Source organism: Sminthopsis crassicaudata, chromosome 6 (assembly GCF_048593235.1).
Source record: "Sminthopsis crassicaudata isolate SCR6 chromosome 6, ASM4859323v1, whole genome shotgun sequence".
NCBI classification, from domain to species: domain Eukaryota; kingdom Metazoa; phylum Chordata; class Mammalia; order Dasyuromorphia; family Dasyuridae; genus Sminthopsis; species Sminthopsis crassicaudata.
The window spans coordinates 245658980-245682135 of NC_133622.1; the positions used below are offsets into that span (position 1 = coordinate 245658980).

The 23156-nt window shown below is 40.6% G+C and overlaps 5 non-coding genes across 5 annotated transcripts; 2 read left to right on the forward strand and 3 right to left on the reverse strand.

Annotated features, from left to right (window-relative positions):
* Positions 1 to 3223: 3223 nt before the first annotated feature.
* Positions 3224 to 3296, reverse strand: TRNAK-UUU (transfer RNA lysine (anticodon UUU)). The gene has a single exon. It is a non-coding gene; the product is annotated as a tRNA-Lys (tRNA).
* Positions 3297 to 14153: 10857 nt separating this feature from the next.
* On the reverse strand, positions 14154 to 14226 carry TRNAF-GAA (transfer RNA phenylalanine (anticodon GAA)). The gene has a single exon. It is a non-coding gene; the product is annotated as a tRNA-Phe (tRNA).
* A 356-nt stretch (positions 14227 to 14582) lies between these two features.
* Positions 14583 to 14655, forward strand: TRNAK-UUU (transfer RNA lysine (anticodon UUU)). The gene has a single exon. It is a non-coding gene; the product is annotated as a tRNA-Lys (tRNA).
* Positions 14656 to 15371: 716 nt separating this feature from the next.
* TRNAR-UCU (transfer RNA arginine (anticodon UCU)) lies at positions 15372 to 15460 on the forward strand. The gene is given in 2 exon segments: positions 15372 to 15408; positions 15425 to 15460. It is a non-coding gene; the product is annotated as a tRNA-Arg (tRNA).
* Positions 15461 to 16003: 543 nt separating this feature from the next.
* Positions 16004 to 16076, reverse strand: TRNAK-UUU (transfer RNA lysine (anticodon UUU)). The gene has a single exon. It is a non-coding gene; the product is annotated as a tRNA-Lys (tRNA).
* Positions 16077 to 23156: the final 7080 nt, after the last annotated feature.

The window sequence follows — 23156 nt, forward strand, 5'->3', positions numbered from 1 at the left end:
AAGGGAATCATTCACTGATATCAGAAACCTCCCCAAATTACACACACACACACACACACACACAGGTATATACTATGATGCCTAAAATTTCCCCTCTATCTGTCCCACTCCCAGAGAAAAGGAGGGATAATAGAAAATATTTCATCAAAGCTAATATGTGTGTATACACACACACATGTATATATATATATGGTGTATATATCTAGTATACATATCTATGTATATGTATGAGTTCCATGTATACATATAGCTTCCAATTCTATTTTCCCCAACCCAAAACTTCTTCCCATGTCCACCCTCCAGGCCCCATCCTTACAAAGGATCTGGAAGAAAGTGTCTTCTCATAACTCATCTTTGGAGCTAAATGTATTCTTTGTCCATTTCTGACATTTATTTTCTGCTGTCTATAATCTGTGTGAATGCTTGTAGTATTAGCCAAAGATCTGATCATTGTTTTTCACAGCCAAAAGATCAGTATCAGTTCAAACTCTACCTTCTCCCACAAGGACCCCTACAGTTCATTGCATGCAGCTTGTTTTTTCATTAGTGATCATTGCTTTTTCATGTTTTTATTGCCTGGATTTCCACCCTTGTCCCCTATTCCTCTCCATTTCCTCTCAGAGAACCCAAACCCTTGAAAGCTTCTCTGTCACTGTTAAAATGGCCACCATGCTCCCAATGAAGCAGGCTCTCCCACCACGTGTCATCCTTGACTTCTCACTCTCATACACCCCACCCCCTTATCCAATCTGTTGCCAAGTCCCACTGATTCCACCTTTGCAACACCTCACATGTAATGCCCCTGTCTACTCCCAAGAGGACAACCATCCTGGGACAGGCCTTCGGTACCTCAGCAATGTGCTACTGAAAGAGCCATCTAGCTGGTCTTTCAACCCCCCTCTCCAGTACATTGTCCACTCAGTTGTCAAAGTGACCTTCCTAAAGCAGATCCCCTACTCAATAAATGTCAGTAACTCCCAATTACTTCCAATATCACATATAAAATCCTGTTTGGTTTTTAAAGTCCTTCATAAACTGGCCCCTGGCCCATTCTTACCTTTCCTGTTCTTTTTACGACTTATTCTCCTCCTTTACAATCCTATGCCGGCCTTCTCTGCCTCCCCAATCCATATCTGTTCATTCTCTCTCATGTCTGTAACACACTTGGCTTTCTTTTCATTCTACCTTTTGTAAGAAGCCTTTCCCAACCATCCCCCCTCTCCCAACTCCCACAAAGCCAGCGCCTCCATCAACTTACCCCGGACATATCTGATAAGCTCATAGTTATTTGCAGGTCACTTCCTATATATATATATACACACACACACACACACACACACACACACATATATATATACCTACATATATACCTATATCTATACCTATACATATATATAAAGGTTAACTTTTTCCTGGAACTAAAATAGTGAAGGAAGAGGTTTGATTTTGTTGTTTATTTTGGAAGGAAGAAGGATAAGGTCCCACACAGACAAAAGTCACCCTATTGGAGGGTCAGATCCCCCTGGGAGACCTTGGGGCAAAGGATCTGGGGGCAGAAGCCTTCTGTAGTATCTTTCAGCAGCAGGCCTACATATACACACACACATACATATACATATACATACATCTATATACACTTACAAATATACATATACACAAACACACATGCATATACATATACACACACATCTATACAGATACATCTATATACACACATATATACATTTATACATACATCTATATATCCACACACGTATGCATATATATACATACATCTGTATACACACATGTATACATTTATATACACATAAATATACCTATATACACATAAATGTACATGTATATACACATATATACACATACATATATACGTATACTCACACATATGCACATCTCTATACACATATATACACATACATATATACGTATACACATATATACACATATATACACATACATATATACGTACACGCACACATATATACACATACATGTATACGCACACATATATGCACATACATATATACGTATACACACATATATGCACACACCTGTTTATACATGCACGTGTATACATACAAAGCAAGGATGATGAACCAAGACACTGAGCTCCTCAGAAGTCCTCTCTCCAAACCCTAAATTTGCGTTCGGTGCCCAAACTCCATTTCCCCAGCGATCATTAAGATCTGATGCAACCCTCCTGTTTCCTAAGTGGAGATGGCAGCTTTCTGCTTGATTTAAACAAGGGCTCAACACAATTCCGCTGAGTTGGTAGAACCCTCGGCGGTTTTCAGTCTCCTGTTCCCACTGAGCCCAGAAGCTCGCTCCCTCAGACCGAGCTCCCGACCCCCGGACGCCCCTTCCTTCCCCGAATCCCCCGAGTTAATAATGCCCTCCGGCTCTAGAAATTACTCCGCGTTATATGCACGAGCATATAATTATCTGCGTATGAGTGACATCCTCGCCCTGGAGAGCAGCGTTCTTAGCCTTTGTCTGTGCCAGGAATCCCTTGGGCTGGGGAAGCCTAGTGGGGCCCTTCTGGGAATCCGGGAGCCCCAGGACTAGCTAGAAGGTTTTTGGGGACGGGTTGTGTTGTCGTTTTCATGTGTGTGTGTGTGTGTGTGTGTGTGTGTGTGTGTGTGTGTGTGTGTGTGTGTGTGTGTGTGTGTGTACATGTGCACATATATATAAGTCTGGCCTGTGTAGCAGTAATTTACCCAGGAGCTGACACATACTAAGCTCTTACTGCTTGCTGTTAATTCTTAGGCGAGTCGTTACTTCCCGGGACAGCGGGCTCCGGGAGTCGCGTTCGAATTCGGATTCTCTCACTTCCCCTCTCTGGGTTTCAGTTTCGTCGCCTGCAGAATAAAGAGATTGCAACGATAACAGCAACAACTAATATCTAGGTTGTTCTTGAAAGTTTGCAAAGCTCAGGAAATGGTGCCTTGAGGAGATTCCCTAAATGCTCCTCACCTCCAAAACTCTAATCCTCCAAAGACGGAACCGGGAGGACGGTGACCCTCTCCCCGGCTCTCTCGTTGCACAGTGGCCCTTTCCCCGGCTCTCCCCGAGGACGGCGGCCCTTTCCCCGGCTCTCTGTACCCAGCCGGTCCCACGCTGCTTTCGCCGCAACACCCAGATACAAGTCCAGCTTAGGTTCTGGTGTTGTTTTTTTAAGCGGTTTTTGGTTTCTTTTTAAAGTTTTTCTTTCATAAAAGTTGCACGCCCGAACAGGGACTTGAACCCTGGACCCTCAGATTAAAAGTCTGATGCTCTACCGACTGAGCTATCCGGGCTCTTGGTGCGCAGGGGTGCCTGGGTATGTGAACATGTCAACTTGTTTTGGAGCCACTTTTGAGACCTATGTTCATTTCACCCATTTGAGAGCTCGCACAGCTTGGTCCGCTGTCCCCACTGCGGGACTGGAGGAGAAAATCCCTGTCCGTCCCACGCACGACATCCCGCCCGCAGCCAAAGGGAGCTCTGCACAGCTGCCCCTCGAGCCCCCCGTAGGCTAACTCTCGCGGACCATGTTTGGGGAAGGGGAGGGAGCCACGGGCTTGGAGGGGCGAGACCCTCTGCTCTGGAAAGGCGAAGAACTTGCTCTTTCTGCCCTGCTGCGGAGAGCTCGGGGCACTCTCGGAGACGCGTCCCCACCGCCCTTCCGACTGCTCAAGAACAGGAGGGTTTCAGCAGCAGGCCTCCCCTTCCCACGCCGCCGCCCACCATGCCCCGGGCTGGGGAAGCTTGGCAGCCGGCAGTTGGGAGCCTGTTCCTTTAAATGCTCGTTCCGGTCTGTCCCTGCCAATCTCTCCTGCAGGTAAGGCCCTGGCGCCGCCCAGCTGGGTTTAAAGTCTGTGGGCGGGAGGGGAAGGAGAGGGGGCCGCGGAGCCTTTTTGTCGTTGGCTGTTTTTACTACGCATGTTTAAACACGTGATCGGTTAAATACACCCCTGTATACATATATGTACATATACGTATACACATGTACACACATATAAACACCTATATGTGCATATATACACATATATACAAACACTGCCTCCTATATGTACATATAGATAAACACACACCTATATATGCATATATATAAACAAACTGACTCCATAGATAGATAGATAGATAGATAGATAGATAGATAAACACATCTATATATGCATATATACATATACATATACACACATATACACACATATACATATACACAAATATACACACATATACACACATATACATATACACAAATATATACACATATATATATATATATATATATATATATATATATATATATATATATATATATATATATATATATACATATACATACACACTGACTCCTATATATACATATAGATAAACACGCACCTATATATGCATATATATACAAACTGACTCCTGTATATATATATAAACACACCTATATGCATATATACATATACGTATACACACATATATACCTATATACACATATACATACACACTGACTCCTATATATACATATAGATAAACACACACACACATATATATATACAAATATATACATATATATACACATATACATATACACTGACTCCTATATATACATATAGATAAACACGCACCTATATATGCATATATATACAAACTGACTCCTGTATATATATATATATATATATATATATATATATATATATATATAACACACCTATATGCATATATACATATACGTATACACACATATATACCTATATACACATATACATACACACTGACTCCTATATATACATATAGATAAACACACACACACACATATATATACAAATATATACATATATATACACATATACATATACACTGACTCCTATATATACATATAGATAAACACACACACACATATATATATACAAATATATACATATATATACACATATACATATACACTGACTCCTATATATACATATAGATAAACACGCACCTATATATGCATATATATACAAACTGACTCCTGTATATATATATAAACACACCTATATGCATATATACATATACGTATACACACATATATACCTATATACACATATACATACACACTGACTCCTATATATACATATAGATAAACACACACACACACATATATATATACAAATATATACATATATATACACATATACATACACACTGACTCCTATATATACATATAGATAAACACACACACATATATATATATATACAAATATATACATATATATACACATATACATATACACTGACTCCTATATATACATATAGATAAACACACACCTATATATGCATATACACACATATATATACATATATACATACACACTGACTCCTATATATACATATAGATAAACACACCTATATATGCATATACACACTATATATATACAAATATATACATATACACACATATATATATATACACACTGACTCCTATATATACATATAGATAAACACACACCTATATATGCATATACACACACACATATATACATATATACATACACACTGACTCCTATATATACATACAGATAAACACACACCTATATATGCATATATATAAACAAACTGACTCCATAGATAGATAGATAGATAAACACATCTATATATGCATATATACATATACATATACACAAATATATACACATATACATATACACACATATACATATACACAAATATATACATATATATATATACATATACATACACACTGACTCCTATATATACATATAGATAAACACGCACCTATATATGCATATATATACAAACTGACTCCTGTATATATATAAACACACCTATATATGCATATATACGTATACGTATACACACATATATACCTATATATACATATACATACACACTGACTCCTATATATACATATAGATAAACACACACACATATATATACAAATATATACATATATATACACATATACATATACACTGACTCCTATATGTACATATAGATAAACACACACCTATATATGCATATACACACATATATATATACATAAATACATACACATATATATACATATACACACATATATACATACACACATATATATATAGATATATAGATAAACACACATATATATGCATATACACACATATATACAAATATATACATATACACACATATACACATACACTGACTCCTATATATACATATAGATAAACACACACCTATATATGCATATACACACACACATATATATACATATATACATACATGCTGACTCCTATAGTACATATAAATATATATATATATATATACACATATATATACCTATATATATACATATAGATAAACACACACCTATATATGCATATACACATATATATACATATATACATACACACTGACTCCTATATATACATATAGATAAACACACCTATATATGCATATATATACAAATATATACACATATACATATAGATAAACACAACCTATATATGCATATACATATACACACATATATACATATACACAAATATATACATATACATATATACATATGCATACACACTGACTCCTATATGTACATATAAACACATACCTATATGTGCATATATACATATATATATATATATATACACATATACATACACACTGATTCCTATATATACAACTCAATCAGAACACAGTCAAATTTCATGATCCAATTTTTCACATGTTTGTGTCATGTCCCCAGGAAAGTCCCTTTTCCCATTCACAGAACTATTCCTAGAACTTATGGGCCTTGAGCCAGTTTTATGGGCTCAGCTGGGGGCAAATCATATTATTACCCCCCCTAACCATATTTACATAAATGAAATAAAGTTAAATTTAAATTTCTTTAAAAAAAGAGAAAAAAAAAAAAAAAAGAACTGAATCAGAGTGATAGCATGGTAGGAATGAAAAAGAAATGTTTTTTGTTGAGGTGTGAGAGATCCTCTGACAGTAATGGAGTCCCCAGGCCAGGTTTGCAGTCCCGCTCTGCAGGGGAGGTTTTTGGCAAAAAATGGATTTTTTACACTGAGAAATGGCTTCTCAGTGGGCTCTTCCTGATTAGGAATTAGCAAAGGTTTGGGGTACAGAGTCATTTCTTTATTAACCTTCTATGGTTTGAGACTAGGGAGATTAAGGACTAATTTTCAATTAATAAACTAAATTCAATAAAGGGTGGTGATTATGCCCTAAGCCAAGATCTACAATTGAATTGTAGGTGGAAAGCACTATGGGAGCTTCCCCTAGAACAGGAGGGTGGGTCCCCTCCCAAAGGTCAGGAGGGGCTCTCAACTGTGGACTTGATGAGGGGAGCCCCCAAAACTCTCTGAAAACTCCTTCAAGGAGAAATTCTCCTTAAACCCTGACTCTGTGAGACCCGCCCCAGGGAATCAAGATAAAAATGCTTTATCTTGGTGGGACTAGTTGAAGTAATCTCATTTAGATTTCCACTGACCCCTATTGTTGGCTCAAAACCACTCCCAGTAAGTGGTCTCCTCTAGGCCTGGAGGCAGTGACAGCATTGAAGGAATCTTACTCCATTGAAACTTCTGTTCCAGATTTCCTTATAAAATGGCAATTTAAACTCAGTCCTTGCAGAGGACCTAATATGCCAAGGAATCTTTCTCCCTGGCATAGCAGGAACCCTCTGCCCACTGAAATGATATTCTCTCTATTTTTTTTATTATTATAGCTTTTTATTGACAAAACATATGCATAGGTAATTTTCAATATTGTCCTTGCACTCACCTCTGTTCCAATTTTTTCCTTCCCTCCCTCAACCCCCCCCCCAGAGGGCAAGCAGTCTCATACATGTTAAACATGTTAAAGTATATCTTAGATACAATATATGTGTACATATCCATACAGTTCTCTTGTTGCCCAAGAAAAATCAGATTCAGAAGGTAAAAATAACTTGGGAGAGAAAAACAAAAAAAAACTGGGACACTGATGCATCGTTGGTGGAGTTGTGAAAGAATCCAACCATTCTGGAGAGCAATAATTATGCTCAAAAAGTTATCAAACTGTGCACATTCATTTCCCAGTGTTCCTTCTGTGGGTGTAGCTGATTCTGCCCATCACTGAGCAATTGGAACTGAATTGGATCTTCTCATTGTCGAAGATATCCACATCCATCAGAATTGATCATCATATAGTATTGTTGTTGAAGTATATAATGATCTCCTGGTCTTGTTCATTTCACTCAGCATCAATTGATGTAAGTCTCTCCAAGCCTCTCTGTATTTCTCCTGTTGGTCATTTCTTACAGAGCAATAATATTCCATAACATTCATATACCATAATCTACCCAACCATTCTCCAATTGATGGACATCCATTCATTTTCCAGTTTCTGGCCACTGCAAAAAGGCTGCCACAAGCATTCTTGCACATGCAGGTCCCTTTCCCTTCTTTAATATCTCTTTGGAATATACTCCCAGTAGAAATATTGCTGGATCAAAGGGTATGCACATTTGATAACTTTTTGGGCATAATTCCAGATTGCTCTCCAGAATGGTTGGATTCTTTCACAACTCCACCAACGATGCATCAGTGTCCCAGTTTTCCCACATTCCCTCCAACATTGGTCATTATCTTTTCCTGTCACCTTAGCCAATCTGACAGGTGTGTAGTGGTATCTCAGAGTTGTCTTAATTTGCATTTTTCTGATCAGTAGTGATTTGGAGCCTCTTTTCATCTGAGTGGAAATCGTTTCAATTTCATCATCTGAAAATTGTCTGTTCATATCCTTTGAGCGGAATGATATTCTCTTTCAGCATTACTCTCTCTTTATCTTTATCCCTATTTCCCTAACAAGACTTTATACCTCTCTGTTGGGATTTCTCTGCTAGAAATTTTACTTCTCTGCCAGGACCTTCCTAATGCTAATATGATTATAGCAATACCAATATAGATAGAAGAAGTAATGGAAACTGTCACCAAGCCAGGAAAGCACCAAATCTCCAGTCTCTTCACTGGGGAACCCAGGATAGAGCTTTCGGGGTCTGGATGGGGAGCAAGGGATCCCAGGCAGAACATCCTCTCCATGGGTGAGATTCCAAAGTTCTCCTTGGAACAGAAACATCATCAACCCTTCCAAACAAAGAAGGCTGGCTGCCGACAAAGAGGCTTATTGCCAACTATCCCATGTGCTGTGCATGCACAGCATCAAGAGGGCAGCCAGACCTCACTATGGAGTTCGCAGGCAACGTTCCTTCCCAGAGAACTGCAGCAGATATTCTGTGTTTATGTAGGATTTAGCATGTCTTCAAAATCCAGATTCACTCCAGGAGGGGGTGGGAGAAGAGGCACTACAGGCTACACACAGGGCCTGCACTGAAATATAGAAGAACTTCTAGATCCATTTGCCATTCAGTCAGCTTTCAGTTCTGACATGTTGAAAATATAGGCTATGGAGACTTTAGGGGTGAGTTTAGTGTATGTATATTTTCATTTGGAAAATCATGTAACAATTACATAGGCATAATATAATAAGTACAGTAGTAAACATTAACATAGGTGAACTATTATAGAAAAATATTTCTGCACAGGAAATTTAAATAAAAAGTCATATCAAGGATGGTTCGTATCAGAAGTTACTCTATTAATTTCCCAGCAACTTTGTATTCAATGTTCATGAAGAGCTCTTGGTTTTTCTCTAATAGTCACTGCAATTTGACAGAAGAATTTAGACTAGAAATTAAAGGTAGAAGGTAACAGGTTGGGGACCCAACATCATCCACTATAGTGGGGAAAAGTAGAAAGCATCATCCTGCCAATGGGAAAAACTCACAACCTGCAAATGGGGCTCCTTGCCCTACAGAATTCAGATCAGTTTGATTATTAGAGACTAGCAAGAGAGGTTGAACAGATACTTCATATAACATAGACAAATTGAATATGGGATATAGAGTAAAATCACAGAGATTAGGAGAATGGCTTAATAGACAGAGCTCCATCTGTTGGGTAACCATTCCGCATACATTTCCATGATCACAATTTGTGCAATCAGCTAAAGTATGAATACCATTATTTAGGTCTACGTAGTGTCCATTAATATGAGGCAAAGCAAAATAAGAGTGTAAAAGAAAAGCGATAACATGGAAAGTGCACATCACTGTAGCAAACCTGATTTTATAATGAGTTAGTGTGTCGGTGAATGAAATACTCTTGCATTTAGGGCTCTTTACTTCTTTAGCCATCCAATGACTCTTTGATGTATCGCTTGAGAGTACACTCTGCCATAACCGTGGGTCGCCCTGCATTAACATCCTTTGTCCGTTTTCCTTTTGTATTGGGCTATACATATTTTGTAACGAATGTGTCCAATTATACAATAAGGATATATTAATATTAAGGCGTAAAATGGCTAATACTGAAGCATTAAGTACTTGCAGGAAATTGTCTTTGGTAGTTTAGAGTGTATTGATGGGGCAGGATCATTATGGGCAACCATTGTGCTTTTACAGTTGAGACTCGAGCTGTACAATCTGCTGGAGAGGTTCTCAAGTTCTACTGAATTTACTGTGCCCAAATCAGTTCCTCCAAGGAGAGAATCATAGCAGATGCTTTTTGTCCTGCTATGTGATTCAATGAGTGGGAAAGTTATATTAAAGTGCAAAAGGTACTTTTGTACATTCTAGGTCACTTTTATGAGAGCAGATGCGTATTGCTTCATTTGTCCAGGAGTGACTAGGAGGATGTAATCGGCCCACCAAGTCCGATTCTGTATCACTGTGGTCTTAAAACAAAACAAAGACAATTGGTTCTCAGTCCTCGGGATTGTGAACTTAAGCCCCTGGAACATCCCTTGGGATGCATTGATACATTTGTCTTTCAGAGTCACGATGCTTTGTCGGGGATTGGACGTAGGTGTCAATATAGGATAATTATAGATACAACAGGTGACATTCACCTCAGATTGCACATTTATAGTAAAGTTTTTTCCTTTCACAAAGTGTCTTCCATATACTTGGGAGTATCCAGGCCAGTAAGTAGCATTATCATTCAACGTAAGATTAAGAAAGTAGCAAGGCCGGGCTGCAGGGCAGCTGAAATTGTCTTGTATTCTATCGTAAGTTGAATTGCTCCATCCCCAGCGGATGGTGGTAGTTGGACTTTTATTCACTATAACTCTGGGCGTCCAAACAACAGGCTCTAAGAGGAAGGTCATGATCCAAATCCCTGAAAAACACTATGAAAAGACATGTGTTAGTGGAACGACATATAAGGCACCATCTCCTGCGTAACAAACCAACACTGGCATTATTTTTTCCCTTCCGCTAGGATTTCCACAGCCTTGGGTTTAGTTGTAACCCACACCTTTGAGCCAGTTGCCATATTGGTAGTAGTAAATCCTCCCTTCCTCTATGTATCCGAGCGTCTGGGCACACTGGAGCCATCCTGCTAGGATTCCCTCATCCTCCCCTCTCCGAATGGAATTTTCTTTGTACATCTTCGCAATTTTTGCAAGGTCGTCCACGTGGACGCATTCATGCTCTTTGCTGTTCATCGAGGCATGAACATCTATGAGGAAAACTGAAATGATAGTATTTGGGGCTATGTCCCATATGTCAACCCACATTTCTTTTCCCCGTATCTCTTTTTCGTGAACCTCCCAGTTTTGGGAATATTTGGCATCCACTTAGAAAGTCCATTGACTTTGGGCCAGGAGTCGGTAAAGATGTCGTATTGACCCCCCCTTTTCTTGTTTTAGGGCCTGATATACTGCAGCCCACTGACTCCTTTCCCTGTACTTGTCAATATAACTGCTTTCTATATGCCACAGCTTTTAATGTCTAATTTGTCCCCCAAGTTTGTCAGTGCCATCAGGGAACCAAGTATACTTTTTTTGTTCAGAGCTTGGAGAGTCAAAGCCTTGGTTCGTGTATTTGCTCTGAGGCGACTGTTTCAGACACTTTTTCATGCAATACCAAGACTCCTGATTTCTGTATGTCCTCTTCCACTTTATTATACTAGATTCCAGGGCATGTCCTATCTTATGGGGAGCTGGGGTTCCCATCATCCATCCCCTAATGCTTGGGGCCTCATACTAAAGTGAGCTGTTCAGTTTCAGCTACTGCCCAATAAGCAGCCAGTAGCTGTTGTTCAAAGCCCGTATGATTTTCCCTGGCTGGGGGAAGAAGCTTCCTTGACCAGAATCCTAATGCTACATTATTTTCCCTGCCAATTTTTATCAGAGGCTCCAATTTACATACCCGACTTAGATGGATATTTGCAATCCGCTGCACTGTCCTGAGTAGGCCATAAATCCCAGGCTGTCTTAGCTTCCTCAAAAGATCTAATTTCTTCTTCTCCCCAAGAGAATTCGGATTTCTTCCTCGTGACCCAGTTTCAGTATTTGACCCAAATGTGGAATATGAGCTCTGCGTTATCCGAATCTTTGCGCTTCCTTTTTACTACTAAGTCTAGGATTTTCTGGCAGACTTTGGCCAGTATTTCCCAGAGGCCTCTGCTCCAAAAACATCCCAAAAACGTTGTCGATGGACCCGTTCCTTGGACCTCACTAGAGTTAACTTCCCATCCTTTCTTTTTGCTTTTTCTACCGGGACGTTCTGTCAGCAAGCAGTCCCCTGCAGAGGACCTGCAGTTTTGAGCCGACCACCCCAGTCTTCGCAGGGTCCTGTCCCCTTTGCCCATCCTTTGCCCCCCAGGACCAAGCTCCTCCCACCGGGGCTGTCTTGTTCACGCGCTTTATTTAAGTTCATCTTCAGAAATGGCTTCTCGTACCGCGAATCCGGTCCTGCTTTCCAGCAGACGTGGGATTTAGGAAACCGTGTTTCCGATTCGTGTCTACAATGAGACACATTTGAGAAGATGGCGCTGGATGGAGGATGTACAGAAATAGCTAACACACATTCTGATACTGGATGATTACAGCAGAGATGAGATGGCAGAGAGCATCACCAGTCCGGGGAAGCACCAACTCCGGGTCTCTCCGCTTTCCCGGGGATGCAGCTCTCAGGGCCGCGTTGGGAGCAAGGGGGCCCCAGCCGAGCGTCCTCCCCGCGGAACCCAGACCTGCCTTCCCAACGAAGAAGGCCGACGGCCAGCGGTCCCGTGGGGTAGCCAGGCCTCCCGGCGGGCTTCTCCCCGCCTGCTCCTTCTCAGACAGCTGGCGGGATTCCCAAGGCCGCACGTCCTCCACCTTTGGGTAGGACTTAGCAGTCTTCAACAGCCGGGTTCCCCGGGGACACAACAGCGGGCTCCGCACTGAAATACGGTAGAACTCCGTACCCCGAGAGTCAGACCAGTCTCTTCCCAGGCTACACCCCCTCCCCCCACTGTGATCTCATTGGACCTTTACGCTGAGTTTGCTTGCTTTCTGGGGGTGGAATGAAGCGCGCAGCTGAGGGATGTTACCCGCTGTACATGAGGAGAGAGGAGGAAGAAGGAAGTAGAGGAAGAAAGGGGAGGGAGGGAGGAAAAAAGAGAAAAGAATGGAAGGAAGGGAGGGAAGAAGAGAAAGGAATGGAAGGAAGGGAGGGAAGAAGAGAAAAGAATGGAAGGAAGGGAGGGAAGAAGAGAAAGGAATGGAAGGAAGGGAGGGAGGGAGGGAGGGGAGAAAAGAAAGGAATGGAAGGAAGGGAGGGAAGAAGAGAAAGGAATGGAAGGAAGGGAGGGAAGAAGAGAAAAGAATGGAAGGAAGGGAGGGAGGGAGGGAGGGAGGGGAGAAAAGAAAGGAATGGAAGAGAGGGAGGGAGGGAGGGAAGAAGAGAAAGGAATGGAAGGGAGGGAGGGGAGAAAGGAATGGAAGGAAGGGAGGGAAGAGAAGAAGGGAAAGAGGGAGGGAGACGAAAGGGAAGGGGGGAAAGGAGAGATGGAGAGACAGACGTATTGAGGTAGAAAAAAAGAGGAAATGATAGAAAGAGGTTAAAAGAAGGGAGAGAAGGGAAACATTCTGCTGGCTGAGGCTTGCAGGAGTACTGTTCCACAGACTGGGTAGTGCTGATTTGTGGAGGTCGCACAGTGGCCGGAACAGCGGTATCTGATGAACCGCAGTGGGGCCGAAGGGTTCGCGGGGATTCCCCGGCAGCTTGGACTTCTGGCTTGCCGCAGAGGCGCGCCCCCAAATCCCAACCAATTTCACAGCCTCCGAAAGAATTCAGATTAAAACCTGAGACGACGATTTAAAACTTCTGCCGAAACCCGGGATCGAACCAGGGACCTTTAGATCTTCAGTCTAACGCTCTCCCAACTGAGCTATTTCGGCGCCACGAAGAGCTCTTTCTCTTTGCTCTGACTAGAGTGAAGCACTTGCAGCCCCTAGTGGCCAAGCGAGCCGGACTAGAGCGGAGCTGGGTCCGCAGCTTCAGAGACCCTGGTCGGAGCGATCGCATGTCACCGCGAGGTGGGGGGGGGGGGGGGGGGTGGAAGTGGCCCCTAGGAGGCGCCTCCGGGAGCATCTACTCCGATCATTTTTGCAGGATCCTCCCATAGATAGTCTGGGTTCAGCTTGGGCCCCAGCCGCACCCCCATCCTGGGACTATCACCTCCCACTTCAGGCACATAATAAATCGATTCCTCTTGCCCTTTTCACCTTTTGAACGAATCGTAGTTCCTTAAGGAGCCCGGATAGCTCAGTCGGTAGAGCATCAGACTTTTAATCTGAGGGTCCAGGGTTCAAGTCCCTGTTCGGGCGCATCCTTCACCTTTTAGCACAGATTATCCAGCGGCATTTAGGAAGTCCCTATGGCCTTTCCCAGGCCGTGCAATCCTATATAAAAGCGAAACCGACCGCCTCTAGCAGCGTGAGCCGCTGTGGTTCCATTTTAAGCAGAAAGGGCGCACAGCCTGCGAGAGCGCATCAGACGCCTGGGATCTCGATTCGACTTCATTAATTCCGTTGGTATTTATTAAGCACCGATTGTATGCAAAGGACCGTCATAGAAACTGAATATAAAGACAGAAAGTTCGGGGAGCACTAAGACTTGGAAGAAGACCGGGAGAGGCTTCGCGTAGGACGCGGTGAGCGAGCCCATCTTGGAGGGAGCTCGGGACTAAGAAGTTGGGGGTGGGGGAATGGAAAGGCAGTGTATTCCTCTAGAGACACGCGGAGGGGAGAGAAAGAATGGGTCATCAGTCTAGAACGGATAGCTTGAAGACTGGAGTTTATATTTGATTTTAAGGGTAATAGGGAGCCACTGAAACTACTTGAGCAGGAATCGAGTATGAGTTAAAGAAATCTACTTTTAGACATTGATCCCTTCCATAGCTTTGGATTCCTGCCAATGTACTTAGAGAAGAGCCGGGTGGTGCAGTGGACGGCGTGTTGGACGTCAGGACTCTGACAACTTTGCTGTACTTAACGAGCTCATCTCGTTTATCTGCCCCTTGAAAGTAGGGTAGTTGTCGTACGGCTCTGTGGCGCAATGGATAGCGCATTGGACTTCTAGCTGCCTTGGCGAGGCATTCAAAGGTTGTGGGTTCGAGTCCCACCAGAGTCGCATTTTTGTTCGCTCTTCTAGTTTCATGGCGATCTCTTTATTTGTCAGTTGTTTGGTTTGGTTTGGTTTTTAGAGTAATAAAAGTAAGTTTGAGCGTCCTTGCAGGGGTTTAAGTTTCAAATTCTGCTATGTCGTATTAAGCGATACTGTAAAATTGACTCCCTTAGAGCTAAAGAGAAAGGGGTGGGGGTCGGGGGGTACTTACCCTCTTGTCTCCCATTCCAAGGGGTGGGGATCGGGGGTTACCCTCTTATCTCTCAGTCCAAAGGAGGAGGTGCTTAATAATTCCTACTGAGTTGGGGAATATTAGATAATCATTGTTCGAAGGAGATTATTAATTCAGGGATCTCACTAGGGCCCTCGGTAATCTTTTCTTTTTTATAGACAACCAGTGAATTCACTGAGTGAAGATTCCTGGAGTTTGGCTAACAGCAGTTCATTTTAATAAAGTTCTTCTCACTTCGGATTTACTTACAAACTTCTGCTCGTTTTTTTCTTCACGATCGGCGCCTTTTACAATATTCTATCTAAAAGTGAGGTTTCCGCCCGAACAGGGACTTGAACCCTGGACCCTCAGATTAAAAGTCTGATGCTCTACCGACTGAGCTATCCGGGCTCCTGGTTCTCCTGTACTGCAGGAGTCTCTGTAGTCTATTCCAATTACACTCATTCTTAGGTTTCATTTTCTATTAATAATAATAATTTACGATAATAATAAATTATTATTTTTTAAAAGACTTGCAATAGACCAGAAAGGCCGCTCCACTTCAACCCAAAGACGTAAATCGAAGCCATGGTTCATTCCCTTCTTTTTCTGAAGATTACGAGACTTTGCGCGGCTCACTTCACTTTCTGTTCCCCCCAAAGTCAAATGAAAAAGGGTTTATTAGGTCTCATCACCACCAAGTTATTCATTCGTGCGCCGCCTTCGGTTGGTGGCGCTTCCCAGACGGAAGAAAAAGCCTTCGGGATTCGAGTGTCCCGGTGTCTTCCTAGAGTAGTAGAATGGCTGACAAGCAGATGTTTAGGAAAAGCTTAAAGGAATTAGGAGGATCAATCTTTGTCAAAAAGATGGTAGACATCTCCCTCTTTTCCTCTGGGGCTCTAGGTGGCGCCATAGTGCGCAGAGTGCTGGACCGGGAAGACCTGAGTCCACGTCCAGCCTCAATCTTAGCAGCAGGCAAGTCACTTACCCCTGCTTGTCTGTTTCCCCATCTGTCAAACGAGCTGGAGAAGGGAATAAGACACCACTCTGGTTTCTCTCCAAAGAACAGGCTAAGATTGGGATTCCCACGTTTCCTTGGAAAAATAGCGGATGCAAGATTGTCTTGTATGTGCGTGTGGGTGTGTGGGTTCCTTGGCTAGTTTTGCCTTTATTAGAAGTGAGCTTGGAGAAAAAAGAATAAATGTTTTTAAATTTAAAAAAAGAAGTGAGCTTGGAGAAAAAATAATTATTATTTTTAAATTAAAAAAAGAAGTGAGCTTGGAGAAAAATAATAATTATTTTTAAATAAAAAAAGATGTGAGCTTGGAGAAAAAAATAATTGTTTTTAAATAAAAAAAAGAAGTGAGCTTGGAGAAAAAATAATAATTATTTTTAAATAAAAAAAAGAAGTGAGCTTGGAAAAAAATCATATTTTTAAATAAAAAAGAAGTGAGCTTGGAGAAAAAATAATAATTATTTTTAAATAAAAAAAAGAAGTGAGCTTGGAGAAAAAATAATAATTATTTTTAAATTAAAAAAAAGAAGTGAGCTTGGAGAAAAAATAATTATTATTTTTAAATAAAAATATATATATATATATATATTTTTTTTTTTTTTTTTTTAAATTAAAAAAAGAAGTGAGCTTGGGAGGGAGGAGGGAATGCATCAGGAAGTGATGTTAAAGTTATCCTTTGACCGTATCCATCATATTCCCAGTAACCCCCTCATCCTGACAGATGGCATCAGCCTTGACACTTTCTTACCTAAATACTTCAATCCTTGCCCCTTTGATTGGAGGCAGGGGCAAATGTTCATTTAAGAAGAGCATCCAAGCCAGTTCTCCCTTCCTTTCCTCCTTCTTAAAACTTCTTCTTTCCCCCATTCACCCTTCATTAGATTGGAATCCTTTGAGGGCAAATACTGTCTTTCTTATTCATATTTGTAATCCTGAGACTGGCCCATAGTAGGTACTTTGTGGTTGTCTCATTTCAGTCCAGTGACTTCATTTGGGATTTTCCTAAACAAAGATGACAAGTCCTTCTCCAGTTCCTTTTACAAATGAGGAAACTGAGATATTCACGCTTAAGTGACTTGCCCCGGGTCACACAGGTAGTGAAGTGGGTGAGACCATATTTAAACCCTAGGGACTGTCTCTAGCCAGTAAGCCACTTCACTGCCCCAGTAGGACTTAATAAATGTTTGTTGAATAGAAATAAAACAAGAATGATAAATAATGAGAGAGAGAGAGAGAGAGAACTGTATGAGTACTATTTTCTAAAATTTCCCATCTTTGATTTTTACATTGCTTTCATTTTCCAATATCTCTACTCCCCAAATAACCAACCCTTAACGAATAAAAAGGAGTTAAATAACAACCACAAAACAAAACCCAACCAGTTTTGCAAAATACCTCAAAGAAGCCTGACATTATATATGGTGTTGCGCTTCAGTAGTTCTCCACCTCTGCAAAAAAGTACATTTTCATATCTCTTTCAAAGCCAAGCCATTATAATTTCATGGTCGTTTCACATTTTTATTAATTCCACTCATGTTACTGTAATTGCTTCTTCTGACTACTTTACTTTGCATCAGTTCATACTTTTCTAAAATTTGGATCAAAGGAAAAAATTGCACATCAGAAAACAAAAGATCATGAGTATAAATTATTTTACTGTTATATCGTCTTTCTTGAATTGGAAATTCATTGATATTTTGAATCCTCCCTGATACTCTGCCGGGCACATGTTCTACTTTTGTTTTGTTTTGTTCTTATTTGCTATATTTCTACATGTTCTACTTTTGTTTTGTTTTGTTTTTATTTGCTATATTTCTATTTTCTAATAAATTAAAAAATAACAAATTTAAAAAAAAAAAGGAAATTCAAGTCAAAGTCCCCTAATATATCTTGGAAATTAGACCATGTTATCAGAGAAACTTGCTTCAGAGATTTTTCCCTCTAATTACCCAATTCCTTTCCAAATTTTAACTATATTAGTATTGTTTGTGCAAAAAAACCTTAATTTTATATAATCAAACTTGTCCATTTTTGTCTTCTGTCTCTCCTTGTTTAATCATGAATTCCCCTATCGATAGATCTGTATTGAAAGTGAATTGCGGGGACAGCATAGCTGACACCATTTTCTTCTGTATCAGCTATTTTGCTGTCTGTGATCCCTCAAAGGACTTGCAAAATCTACTGCAGCAGCTGGTGTCCATTAGTGTCTTCTGTCCTCCTCTACTCAGAACAAAATGACTTAGTTCCTGAAGGTGGAAGACTCCAAAGTCCCTGAGGGGTCTTCCTCCTTCTCTGGCTTGATATGATTTAATCCAACTCCCTCTATTAAGAAAACATCTCACTTTTTCTATCTGGTTTTAGCAAGACTGCTATTTTTCTTTGAACGACGTCTACATTTTAGTGAGTCACCATTTCTCGTCTTCTTTGTTCCACTATATTATACAAATATTGTTGATGAATTGTGAATGACATTCCCTCATCGCCTCCTGATAGGGCAGGACACATTCTGAGAGTGCTAAAACCTATTTCTGATTCATTCATTTATTTGTTAGTTCGAAAATTCACGGGACATGTAAAAGATAATTTCTTCCTTGCCCATCAAATTTGCTCATGATATCACCTTTTTATCTGTCACGTGCCCATTTGGAATTTCTCTTAGTATGCAGTTTGAAATGGTGAAACCGTGACATTACAAAGACTTTGGTTTCTACAACATGAATGTTGTGTCTGATTCTTCATGACCTCATTTGGGGTTTTCTTGGCAAAGATACTGGAGTGGTTGGCCATTTCCTATTCCAGGAATAAGAGAAGGAAAAGAAACAAGCATTTTTTCAGCATCTATTTTATTGACAACTAGGTCACACAGTGAATATGGTTCTGGATTTAGAGTCAGGATTGTATCCCCAAGTTCAAATCTGACTTCAGACACTTACAAGTTGTGTGGCTGTGGACAAGTCACACAACCTTCTGTTCCCGATCTGTAAAATGAGGATACCATCTAAGCACCGGGATTAGTGCCAAATGAAATATTTGTAGGAATGTAACCTCTGTTTCCCAATCTGTAAAATGGAGATAACACCTCCGTGCTGGGATAGTGCCAAATGAAATATTTATAGGAGTTTAATGTGGAAGATATTGTCAAGATAACATTTGTAAAAGCATTGAACACAGTGCCTGGCTGAGGACATGGTAGTCATTTATTAAGTGTCTGCTCTATGTCAGACGTCAGATAAATGGGCAAATCTGCGTTCTCTTATTAGGGAAGGAAATGAGCATCGTTAAGCGCCTGTAAAAATCTTATTTGATGCTCACTTTAACCCTGGGATTTAAGTGATATGATCATCCTTCTCTCTTGAGAACAGTCCTGATAATCTACCTGCCAGCCTTTGACTCAACTAGGACTACAAGTGACCCTTGCACTGTGTAGGCTCCAGCAACACTAGCCTCCTGCAAGAATAGCTGCTTTTTATGCTGCCCAGGACCAGTCGTACCAAGGGCTGTGTCTGCAAAGACTCCGATGGAGAGCTGGAGCTGTTGCCACTGATAGCCTTGAGTTTGTGATGTCTCCCTGTGCCTGTTAAATAGAGGAATACATGCATGCCATGGACACTTTTCCTACTCTCTTTTCCTCTGAAATGTGTGAATTTTTCAAAATCTTTTTTAAATCCTTAAAATCTTAAAAAACAAACAAACAAACAAAAAACTATTATCTTTAATCCTAATTCAGAGGACCAGGAAGAGTGGATACTGGGCTCAAAATCACTAGGCCCACTTTCTCCTCCAAAGTCAACTGGGTCCACTGGTAAGACATAGATTAAAATAACTGCAAATGGCCCTGGATGTAGTGGGAGACCTCAGCCTTTTTAAGCTAAGGTCTTTAACTGAGGTAACAACCAATGATTATGATTAAAGCTAAGTAAGAAATGAACCAGAGAATGGCTTCTTTTACTTAATCTACACACACACACACACACACACACACACACACACACACACATATGTATATCACACATGAGTGTATAACTCTTGGGGGGGGGTTTAACCTTAGAGTTTCTGATCAAAATTATTTCTATTTCCATTCACTCTGAGCCAATCAGGACCCAAACAATGATCAAGGGCAGTTTAACCTGGGACCTATTGGTCATCAATCAAAGAGCCAGATTTGGGTTTCAGGCCTGGTCCTAAGTAGTAAACTCCTTGATGACTTTCAGGGTTTCAGTGTATCAAAATTTATGATCCTTTGGACAGAATGCCCGCAGATAAAGGTGATACCCTATATGGATAGAGAGAAGGGAAAGGAAAGATGAAAAAGGAAAGGAGCTGTGTTGTCTAACTGGTCAGTCTTAGTTGGGTTCCCCAGGGGTGTGGGTCCTACTACTATTCACAGAAATGAGACAGAGAATGGTCTCTTTATTTAGTCCAAAAAAAAAAAAAAATGGCTGGGTACAGTGTGAACTAAGGCACAAAGAAGGTGTAAAGTAGGATGAGGGGGCGGAAGAACCAGGTGGCAGTGAGTAATCTCATTTGGCCAGAAAGAGACAAACGTGAAGAGCAACAACATGAGATTTGAACCGATCAGTATTGTGAAGACATTTGAACTTGGATTAAGCATTTGCATTTTATTCATTAAGCAAAGGGAAGACCATTCCAGGTTTTTAGTAGAGTAGGCCTTGTTATCCTTTATGATTGAAGTAGCCATGTAGAGAGATAATAGATTAGACCCAGAAAGACAGGTTAGGAGGATTTTACAGTGAAAGAGAGGAGGGTTTAAATTGGGATGAAGAAGAGGGGCAAAAAGTAACTTCAGAAATGACTGCACAATGATCTGATTATCATTGCCGAGGAAGGCAGAAACAGGGAGACACACCACTGTCTTAGAAATCACATGTAAAGTCCAGACAGAAAAGGGTTTAGAATTGTTTTTGTTTAGCTCAAAGGCAGAACTTGTAGCAGCAGGTATGAAGTTAGAGCTTATAAGTTTCCTTATAGCAAGAAAATTTTCTGAAGCGTTAGGGCTGTCCAACATTGGGAAGGGCCTTTCAGAGGGGAGGGGGTTCTCCTTCAAAAGCTCCCCTTGGCTCTTCAAGCAAAAGCTGGCTGACCATTTATTGGGCTTGTTCTTCCGGGCATTTCTTTTTTCTGTTCAACTAGATGGCCAGCCAGAGCCCAACAGAAATTCTGAGAACTTATGATTCTCTGAAGAACAACTCTTCCAGATGCTGTATACAATCAGTTCCATCAAACCCACATCCCTCGAGGAGATCAGTGATTATTTCAGAGATTTGGCCTAACACACTATGCAAAAAAAAAGAAAGAGAAAACAAACCTTAAATGCATGAAAATGCCATATTGATGTTAGATGACCAGCCCACTTTTGCTTACATATTTGTGCATTTATATATGAATGTGCATTTATATGACAAAGACCCTAAAGATGGACTCCAAGCTGTACCCATATTTAAATAGGAGGAAGAATTCTGAAGGATTGATTTGGAAAAAGAGTTGGCTACAAGCTGCTCTCCAGTACACACACACACACACACACACACACATTCACTCACTTTTGTTTTTATTTCACCATCATTTCTCAATCATCCCAGAGTCATCCTTTATAATATAACTTTACAAATGGAGTTGGGGGCAGGGGAGGATTCAGCAAAATCAAGCAGTGCATTGAAAAAAATCAAAAGTAAAGAGTGGAAAGAGACCTGTATGTGCCAAAATGTTTGTGGCAGCTCTTTTTGTTGTAGCTAGAAACTGGAAGTTGAATGGATGTCCATCCATTGGAGAATGGTTGGGTAAATTGTGGTATATGAATGTTATGGAATATTATTGCTCTGTAAGAAATGACCAGCAGGAGGAATACAGAGGGGCCTGGAGAGACTTAAATCAACTGATGCTGAGTGAAATGAGCAGAACCAGAAGATCACTGTACACTTCAACAACAATACTGTATGAGGATGTATTCTGATGGAAGTGGAAATCTTCAACATAAAGAAGATCCAACTCACTTCCAGTATCAATGATGGACAGAAATAACTACATCCAGAGAAGGAACACTGGGAAGTGAATGTAAATTGTTAGCACATGTCTATCTACCCAGGTTACTTATACCTTTGGAAGCTAATAATTAATGTGCAACAAGAAAATGGTATTTATACACATATATTGTATTTAGGTTATATTGTAGCACATGTAAAATGTATGGGATTACCTGCCTTCGGAGGAGGGAGTAGAGGGAGGGAGGGGATAATTTGGAAAAATGAATAAAAAAAAAAAAAAAAAAAAAAATCAAAAGTGTTGTGTTCTACACCTGAGTCTCAATTATTTTATTGCAGTTGGTCTTTTCCATTTACATTGTTGTGATCATTGTGTACTTTTTTTCCCCTGAGGCAATTGGAATTAAGTGACCTGCCCAGGGTCACACAGCTAGGATGTGTTAAGCGTCTGAGGTCACATTTGAACTCAGGTCCTCC